The following is an 11,031-nucleotide window of genomic DNA, read 5'->3' on the forward strand; positions in this document are numbered from 1 at the left end:
AAAACCACTAATGACATGGCACTCAATAAAAAAAGAAAAAAAATACAACACCAAGGCCAAAACATCAAATCATTCATGGTGGGGCCTACTACCACATCATTAGTGGTAGCACTAATTAGTGCTCCCACTCATTTTCCTTTTCTGATATTGAATTTGCCCTTACACCTGAAAACAACGTCGTTTGGAAATCTCTTTTATCCCCTTTCCAACCTAGCCAGCCTTAGCAGTGTAGTACACTCCCAAACTACTCTCTCACTGTTTTGCTCAGCCTCTCTCTCGTTTTCCCGCGCGATTCCTTCCTTCATTCCTCTCTCTCTCTCTCTCACTTTCACTCTCATCATAATAATTTTAATGATAATTTTTGTGTTTATGTTCTTGATGAAATGACTGAATAAACTAAGTTTTTGGTAGGCTTCATTTTGCTGTTTTGTGCCAAAAAAATTCATTTTGTTTGATGAAATGCAACTCCATCCTGTGTAGGGTGCAAATGTGTAGCGTGTAAGGTGTAACTCTATCCTATGTGGAGTGTTTAACTTTAATCAAACCATTTAATTTAAACTTCCAAATTTCTTTATTGTAATGTTTATCGTAATGTTTGTGGGTGTTATTTTTAAGTTAATGACAAGGTGTGATGTATATGCACATGGTGCAAGTGCATTTCATCAAACACCTTTTGCGAGCTTGTCAACAGACTAGTACCCTTGAGCAAAAAAGGTGTTTGATTAAGTTGTTCATAAAACACCTTTTGTAGTGCAAGTGCATTTCATCAAACAAAAAACAAATGTTTGTGAGTCTGTCAACAAAAAGACCAAAAGAATCATATTAAAATTTGGTGAAATTCCATTTCAGGGTAATTTTTAAAAAATATTTGATTATTAATGATAAACTTTCCAACATTAAAAAATAATTTTATAAAGTTTTCCATGTTTTTGAATTTATTATTATTAGTTTTTTAACTTTACATCTTAAGTGTTATTTCCCCTTAAAATTTTGTACCCGATTAAGTCAAATTATTTTTTTTGATTGGTACTGGGGTGTCTGGATCAACACTTGACTAATTCCCAGGGATGCGTAAGCCCTCAACAAAGAGTTTCTTGTAAGTGCACCACGATTAATTCAAGAGTTTTTCCCTAGTCCAATGGACTAAGGAATTGTTAACACCTAAGAAGTTTCAATTTCCGAACCTTGGAAAGAGCACGCTGTTAGGGAAAATCGATGTGATTCCCTACAAGTAAATCAATCAATGGGAATAAAAACTAATGCGGAAAAATTAAATCAGAAGCAACACAAGAATTTTTACGTAGTTCCCTCAATGTGAGGTACGTCCACGGGATCGAAATCCGATTCCACTATCAACCAAATAAGTTCTAAACGATTACAAACGAGACACTAATGATCTCACAAAACCACCCTTAAGTGAATTCCAAATAAACAAGAGGAAAAAACTCACCAAATAGATGAATAAAAATCTTCAGAAACCAAAAGTGAAGAAGACCCAAAAAAGCGAACCCAAATCAGCCGAAACTATAGCGACCCCGGTCTTTTCTCTTTAGATTATTGTATCCGGACTTAGGCTCCGTAGATCCTGTCATTATTTATTGGTTGTTGTTATCCTTTAATCTCTTTGTATTTGAAGTATAGGTTGTGTTGGGCGGGTCTGGTACAGGTTGGTTGAATTTTGATGCCAATAGGTGATGCCCAGATTTTGGCCTTCACGCTCGAGCGGAGGTTTTAACGCTCGAGCGGGCCCTTCGTTGTTGCTTCTCCGCTCGAGCGGGAGTTTTGACGCTCGAGCGGGATTTTCCATCTCCCAGTACTTTGCTCTACAGTTCTTCCGCTCGAGCGGTAGTTTTTACGCTCGAGCGTGATCTCTTGTTTTTGCTCCTCCGCTCGAGCGGGGAGTTTGACGCTCGAGCGGGTGCAGCGCCTGCAAAACTTCTGAAAGGGTGCAATCGACGCTCGAGCGGCCTTCTTCACGCTCGAGCATGATTTTGTGTCTTACGCTCGAGCGGGGCTTTCTACGCTCGAGCGTAGAGTCGACTACATCAGTCCGTGATTTCACTTTTCTGATGACTTTTTGACCTACTTTTCATCTCTTAACTTTTAAAAACCGCCCCTTGAGAGTTTCTCTCTCTACTCTTACCTTCTCTCCAAGATTTGATCTATTTCCGGTGGTCTTCTACCCTAGTTCCTTTGGAAGAAAGGTAGAGCTTCGCGAGAGCTTTGTTTTAATCTGAGAAACTTGGGATTTGGAGCACGTGGGTCTTTGGTCTTCATCTCCATCTTCTCTATACGGATTATTTTCTTCGAGGTAGGGATTTCCTACTCCATTCTATAAGTTTTGTTCTAAGTTTTGGTATTTTGATATGTTGGGGATACTTTGATAGTTTTGGGAGAAATCCTAGTTGTGTTAATTAATTAATTTGTATAATTAATTTAAGGGAATTGGGGAATTTGGTTAAATTCATGAAATTGGGAAAGTTATTGGTTAAATGGTGTAGTTGGATAATGTAAATCATCCGCCTATTGAATTGATGGTATATTTATTTCCAAATCTAGAAATAACTGTTGTGGGCTATCGGTGGAGGATAGTCATGCTTGTTGTAGACACTGCATGTGGATTAGGGATAACTGAAACTAATCATTGATTAAGTCATCAACATTGACTGCTGAATTAATACAGACATTATGTGTATTGATTGTGTGTTGTATATGTTATGTGTATGCATACATTGTTTTGTGTGGGAGGAGATAGGGGATGTACTCCACGGTTTAGGGGAAGATAGGGGATGGACCTCTAAACCGGATTTTTGTTTGGGAGGAGATAGGGGATGGACTCCATTAGCACCATTTTTATGTGTGCTTATTATATTGAAGTGTTTTTACATGATTATTGATACAGCACTAAAATGTGTATCAAATGGGAAGTATGAAGTGTTTTGATATGAGCATGAGTCTCGTTTGTTTTGTTGATATTGGAAGTAATGTGAATATGATATACAATTCACTGTTGTAAGTTGGCCAGGTTCTGAGCCATGTTGATAATAATGGAAAGTGAAATGTGTCTTAGACATTAGTGTCATGAGACTGTTTAATGATAAAATTGATTATCTTAGTTAACCATCTATTGAATGCTATAGCTTTATTCAATGCTTATATTTGGTTTAGTATTTTTCTACTGGGCTGTGGCTCACCCTTTATGGGAACATCATTTTCAGGTTCAGGTGATAAGCTACCTCCCCGGACTTAGCCTGGAAGGATTTGATGTTTGGGATTTTGAAGACTTGTCCTTAGTTATATGTTTTATTTTGTTATTTTTTTTTTGAGATTTCATGTAAACATTCAAGCCTAGGGCTTATCTTGTAAATGAGTTAGTACTCATCCTTTTTGTGTCCAAGTGTTAGCTTGGAAAGATGTAAGCCCTTAGGGCATTTATTTTGATGTTGCAGGATGTTACATGTGATGTCTTTCAATAAGAATACTCTGATGAATAACTCAAATGATTCATTTTCTTTTATAAATGCATGTTAATGTTATGGTTATTATGAGTTTATTTTGAGGGCGTTACACGAAACAGAGCAACTAACCGAAGATCCACACCTTAACCAATTTGCTGCCACTGAATTGATTGCCCAAGCCGAAACAGAGCACTGAATTGATGTTTCCACAAGGACTATCTCACCAAAAAAATATGAATAAGCTTTGCTAACCCACCAAATTGATTTTTTAATCAATACAACTTGTAGCAGCCGCAACACCTCGGAATGAGCAAAAACAAAACCCTAAAATATTGTGAATGTAGGATTTATTATCAAATCTTAGTTATTTCCAAATTAGATTGGGTCTCCAGAAATTAAATATAATATATAAAAATATATTATAATTAATACTAAACCAAATTAAACTCTTTTTCCAAACCCAATTGGGTCCCACACTCCTTATTGGAGGTATACCCAACACACGCTCCCAAGACCCAAGTCCTTACCATCAGGCTAACCCCTTGGGGTTACTATTAAGTCATATTTATTATCCTAACTCATTTGATGCTATAACAAGATGTCAAACAACTGAAATAGAAAATCAAGACCCAAAGCCAAAATGCAGCATAGACAATATCATGGAATCATCAAGTAAAGCTTGGATTAGAAATGAATATTCCAGACCTATACATAATGAGATTTTAATGTTAACAAGGATAGCCGACCGCTGAAATGTTAACTTGTTGAACATAAAAATTGCAAAAATTACCACCTTATAAGAAGAAATGGATAATGTAAATAACCTGGACATTTGGTCATTGAAACCCACATCTTTGGTAAAGCCTTCAACATACGGATTCGTATCAATGTTTACAAAATTACATTAACTGCTCCTCAAACAACCCACTACAGTTCCACATAAAACAAATTAAAAATCATATGAATTTGTTATTTTCTTATCCTTCTTGTCAGATTTAGTTTTTAATCCAAAGCTAGCAGACCAATATTTATAAGCTAAATTTGTTATGTGTTGTGTGCAAACTATCTTAATTAGCAAATCAAGTAGCTAATTTAGTCATTCCCTAAAAATAAAACTCCATATGTGATTCCATCAGCAAATTGAAATTTCTTGGAATGAATTCCAGTTTAAACAAACTTCAAACTTTAGGTAAGTAACAATTCATTCTAGGATAAACTATCAATAGACCCTAATAGTTGGACTTAATTCCCATCAAGTTTCATTAAAAATAAGTCATAGTAAAATTGTCGCTAAAAATAATTTTTTATGACGATTTTTTGCATATGTCGCTAAAAATTGACAAAAAATCTTCAAGAAACATATAGAAAGATATATCTGATCAATAAAGGAATGTGGATATTTCTCTTCAAATAAACAAAGAATCAATGAAATCTCCAGATGAAATCTGATATGTTGCATGCATGAAATAGTCGACAGGCATTATAAAACATTCGAACAAGTGAAAGAGAATTTACCTTGGTCTATATGGAATCTTCACATATAATATGCGCATTCCTTTTTGCACTTCACTCACTCAAGGTTAACGAGTAGATTCTAAAGAGAATCTGAAACTAATATTTTCATTACACCAAATAGCTTCTATACAGTTAGTTTTATATACAACAAATGTAACTCTAGTTACTAATTAACTAATCTAATAGTTACTAGTTAACTAACCTAAGGTACAGTTATAACAACTTTCTAACTAACTAACACATCACTATATGTAACACATGCACCACTATCTCTAACTGATCTGTAACAGATTTGTATAGCTTCTGCTGTATCAATCTGCTGCAGAAAGGAGCTCAGCTCTGTGGCTTCAACTACAGCTCAACTTCTCTTCTTCTGCAGCTATAGGCTGATCTGTAGCTGCTGTTGCAGAGACATTATCAGGCCCCTTCAAGCTGATGGGAGAGGGAAGAACCATAAGCTTGGACTGAAGATAAGTAAAGCGGGAAAGAGACAGAGGTTTGGTGAAAATATCTGCCACCTGATCAGATGTTGGAATATGACAAATGGAAAGTTGTTTAGCAGCTACTCTTTCTCTAACATAGTGATAGTCCACCTCGATATGTTTAGTTCGGGCATGAAAAACAGGATTGGAAGACAGAGATATGGCAGATATATTATCACACCATAAAGTAGGAGAAGGAGAAGGAACATGCAATTCAGAGAGAAGCATGCCAAGCCAACTTAGCTCAGCAGCAGTGTGAGCCAGTGCTCTATATTCAGCTTCAGTGGAGGATCTAGCCACAGTAGGCTGCTTTTTCGCAGACCATGAGACCAAATTAGGACCAAGAAAAACACAGAAGCCAGTAGTGGAACGTCTATCCAGGGAATTGCCAGCCCAATCAGAGTCTGAAAAGGCATGCAGTGTAAGAGGTCCAGGACTAAATTGCAGACCATAGCCAATAGTGCCTTTGAGATAGCGGAGCAGTCGTTTAACCATAACAAAGTGGTGAACAAGAGGTTGGTGCATAAATTGACAAGCAAAGTTCACTGCAAAAGCAATATCTGGTCTGGTGATGGTTAGGTATTGGAGGCCTCCAACAATACTTCTGTAGAGAGATGGGTTGGAACAAGGTAAATGATCATTAGGAGAAGAAGAAGGTTTAAGAGCCATGGGAGAAGAGTATGGCTTGCAGTCAGCCATATTAGCTTTTACAAGCAACTCAGAAGCATACTTTTGCTGAGATAAGAAATAGCCCATAGGAGATGAGGACACAGAGATGCCAAGGAAGTAATTAAGCAACCCAAGCTCCTTCATAGCAAAAGCACCATGCATTTGAGTAATCAAAGTAGTGATATAAGCACCATCACTACCAGTTAACAAGATATCATCAACATAAATGAGGAGAATGGTAATGGAGTCTGCTGTCTTCTTGACAAACAAGGATGAATCACAATGACTAGAGATAAAACCACAAGATAGTAAAAAGGAAGAGAAGGTAGAAAACCATGCCCGGGGAGCCTGTTTAAGACCATAAAGAGCTTTATGCAATTTGCAAACCAAATTAGGATGAGAAGCATCAATGAATCCTTGAGGTTGTTGCATATAGACTTCCTCCTCTAAAACACCATGCAAAAAGGCATTAGATATATCCAGTTGCCGAATAGACCATTGAAAATGTAGAGCTAAGGATAGAAGAACTCTGACTGTAGGTTGCTTGGCAACAGGACTAAAAGTCTCATGATAATCAATGCCCTCAGTTTGGAGAAACCCTTTGGCTACAAGTCGAGCCTTATACCGAGCAATGGAGCCATCTGAATTTCTTTTAAGTCTATAAACCCATTTGCAGCCAATAGCAATTTTGTCTGGAGGTAAAGGCACAAGAGACCAAGTGCCTTGTCTTTGCAAGGCTTGAAACTCATCTAACATAGCTCTGCCATTTAGGAGAGGTAGAAGCAGCTTGAAAAGTATCAGGTTCAGTGGGAGAAAAAGAAGTGAGAAGGCAGTCAGCATGGAGAGAGTGAGACTTAGACTCAGCATGGAGAGAGTGAGACTTAGACCTGGTGAGCATGGGATGAGTATTTGAAGTAGAAGCAGGAAAAGGTAAATCAATGGAGATGGAAGAAATGGGAATTGATGGAACAAAACCAGAAACTGCAACAGGTGCAGGTCTAGAATCAGCAGGTCTAGAACCAGAAACAACAACTGCATCAGGGACAGAAACTGAACCAGAACCTGCAACTTCAAGGTGTTCAGAACTAGAAGAGGGAGTCAAATGAGAACCAGACAGAACTGGAGTAGAGGAAATAGAATTTACAGCAGGTAGAGAAGAACCTGTAGGATGAGAACCAGAACAGGAATTGACTGAATCAGTGACAGGCCAAAAGAAAGTTTGCAACTGAGAGAGTGAAGGAGGAACAGACTGAGGAGAAGACATAGATGAAGACTGAAATGGAAAGGTATTCTCATCAAAAATGACATGTTTGGAAACAAAAATATGGCCAGTAGCAACATCAAGACATCTATACCCTTTGGTAGAGGGAACATAACCAATAAAGACACAAGGGACAGATCTAGGCTGAAGTTTGTGACTGGTGTAAGGTCTCAGCCAAGGAAAACATCTACAACCAAACACTTTGAGAAAGGAGTAATCAGGTGAGTGATGAAACAAAGTTTGAAAAGGAGTGAGATTACTAAGCTTGGAAGTAGGAAGTCTGTTAATAAGAAATACTGAGGTGGCAAGAGCATCAAACCAATAGGTCAATGGAAGAGCAGATTGATGCATTAGGGCAATAGTAGTTTCAATTAAGTGCCTATGCTTCCTCTCAGCTACTCCATTCTGAGCAGGAGTATGAGGACAACTAAGTTGATATTCAATGCCCTTATCTTTTAAAAATTGCTGAAACTTATTTGCTAAATATTCCCCTCCATTATCACTTCTAAGGACTTGAAGCTTAGTGGTAAATTGAGTCTCAACAAAGGCCTTGAATTCAACAAATTTAGAAAATACCTCACTTTTGTAAGTAAGAGGAAATAGCCAAGTAAATTTACTGTAATCATCAATGAAAAGAACATAGTACTTAAAATGTGAAATAGATGCATTAAAGGGTCCCCATACATCAGAATGAATAAGAGCCAATGGTTGATTTACAGTGGAATTGGACAGATGAAATGGCAACCTATGACTCTTAGAAACACAGCAATGGGAGCACAGCTTATTATCATTAGAACTAGGTACATTAGTGGGTAACAAATTTTGGGATACAAGCACTTGTAGCTTATTACTAGAAGGATGACCTAATCTACTATGCCAAGTGCTCTTGCTGCAAGAAGAAGGTCTAGTGGAAGTTTTGAAGCAAGTTGTGGAAGAAGTTCCAGGAACAACAGATGAAGCTGAGAGAGAATAAAGACCAGCTGTGTGATGACCTTTATGCAGAATTTGCTTGGAAAACTTGTCCTGTATAATGAAACAATCAGCATCAAAAGTAATAGTGCAGTTGTTATCTTTTATGAATTGATGAACTGACAAAAGATTGGTAGAAAGGGAAGGAACATGAAGCAAATTATGAAGATAGAAAGAAGTACTTGGTGTAGGAAGCAAACCATTTCCAGTGTGATGAATTGGCAGAGTTGAACCATCTCCTATAGTGACATGATCAGAGCCTTGATAAGGCTGAAATTGAGTGAAATTATTAAGATCATTGGTGAAATGAGTGGTGGCTCCAGAATCTAAGAACCAATTTGAACTAGGAACAGATGCAGCAGAGGTAGCCTGATATTCTGGGATAGTTGCAGCAGAGGCAGACTGAAACTGAAATTCTGGAGCAGCAGAAGTGGTGGAAGAAGAGGCAACATATGCTTTAGACTGTGATCCTCTGCCTTGTGAAGAAGAGGAGTGAAAAGATTGATCCATTCTGTGCCAGCAATCCATGGCTGAGTGGTTTGCTTTGCCACATATTTGACAAATCAGTTGTGAATGCTGCAAAAATGATCTGCCTTGTACTCCATTGCTAGTATGTCCTCCACCTCTATAGATGTTACCTTGTCCTCCATCTCTGTTCATATGTTTAAAAAATCTGCTGCCTGAAGTTCCTGAATTATTACCTTTGTATCCACCTCTGTTGTAACCTCGAGCACTTCCTCTAGAATAAGGTCTGGTAGCAGTGTAAGCAAATGGAAGATCTGATGTGTGAGCTTGTTTAAGAAAGCCTTCAATATGAATGGATTCAGAACATAATAAGGAAGATAAGGCAGTAATGGAGATAGGTTCAGATCTGGTACGAATGGATGTTTTAAAAGCATTGTACTCATCAGGTAGTCCATTTAGAGTAAGTAAAACCAGATCTTCATCATGAATTGGTGAGCCAGCAAGACTTAAGTGATCAGCAATAGTTTTGATTTGACAGAGATAGTCCTCCATTGTTGAATTCTTCTTGGTAAGATGATTGAGCTTAGTTTTCAATTGATGTACATGTGATCTAGACAAGGAGGTGAATCTTGTAGCCAATGTAGTCCATACTTCATGACTAGTGAGACAATGCAGAACAGATGTGTATATGGATGAAGACAGTGTAGCAGTAATACAACTAAGTAAATGTGCATCAACAGTAATCCATTCTGTGTAGTCTGGATTGACTACAGCATTATGATTCTCATCCAGAATTGTGGAAGAAGGACATTTCTTTGATCCATCAACAAATCCAAGTAGATTTGTGGCTCGTAATATGTTTTGGAATTGACTTCTCCATATCAGATAATTTTTAGTCTCAAGTTTGATTGGAACAAACGAATTGAGATTGGAGATGAGCAGAGTGAGATTGGAAGGTAAAGAAGCACTGGTAGATATACCTGATGAAGAAGCTGCCATTGCTGATTCTTGAGGAAGATTCACCATTGAGAGATTGAAGATGAAGGTTTTAATGCTTGCAAGAGCTAGAAGGCTCTGATACCATAAAGAGAATCTGAAACTAATATTTTCATTACACCAAATAGCTTCTATACAGTTAGTTTTATATACAACAAATGTAACTCTAGTTACTAATTAACTAATCTAATAGTTACTAGTTAACTAACCTAAGGTACAGTTATAACAACTTTCTAACTAACTAACACATCACTATATGTAACACATGCACCACTATCTCTAACTGATCTGTAACAGATTTGTATAGCTTCTGCTGTATCAATCTGCTGCAGAAAGGAGCTCAGCTCTGTGGCTTCAACTACAGCTCAACTTCTCTTCTTCTGCAGCTATAGGCTGATCTGTAGCTGCTGTTGCAGAGACATTATCAGATTCCATGTATTTACAGATCGATATCTGGAACGTGTGCTATCTTATACCAATCCTCCTCATTTCCCTTTTGACATCGCCTTGCCAATTTAGGACTGCATCCATAAATGCTCGAAGTTTGGAGTTTGGTTAGGCTTTGAAAGCTATGAAGCAGTAATGGAATCTGGGGGCAGTCCCAAATGCATAATGATTGAAGAGACGTAAGGAATCTAGAAGCAAGCACAATACTTGTTGTATCCAACAATTTAAGAAATAAAATAGTTTGTTCTTCCAAATATATCATTGGGATTCCATTCCCATATATCTCATTAGTGGATTTAATTTTCCATCACTTCTTCTTCTACTCTTTTTTTTTTTTTTTTTCACTCCTAAATAGGCATGTCACTATTTCCACTTGTGGTGAAACGCGGTTTCGCTACATCAATTTTGATAGAATAAATTGAATGATTTAAAGATCTAGTCCTAAGAACTTTGAAGATTGCCGGTCACAAAAATAAAGATTACTTGTTTCTTTGTTAGGCCACTACAGAAAAACGAATTGCCTTTGGTCACTGATGTTGCCAAAATGTCAATAGGGTGCATATTAATGCAATGGAATGTTGATCCCTATCAAAACTTGTGTTGATGTTAATAAAGTAATGTTGGAAACCAACAATGGTAGCTCAATTTGAATCACTCCACATCAATGGAAAAAGGCCCAAGGGAGGATACAAAAACCTCCACAGAAACTGGGAAACAGCCCTCAAAAGACCAAAATAGACAAGAAAGAAACCTCTATTCATTGTCAGGA

This window comes from Camellia sinensis, chromosome 7 (genome assembly GCF_055761805.1).
Source record: "Camellia sinensis isolate YWXY chromosome 7, ASM5576180v1, whole genome shotgun sequence".
Classification (NCBI taxonomy): domain Eukaryota; kingdom Viridiplantae; phylum Streptophyta; class Magnoliopsida; order Ericales; family Theaceae; genus Camellia; species Camellia sinensis.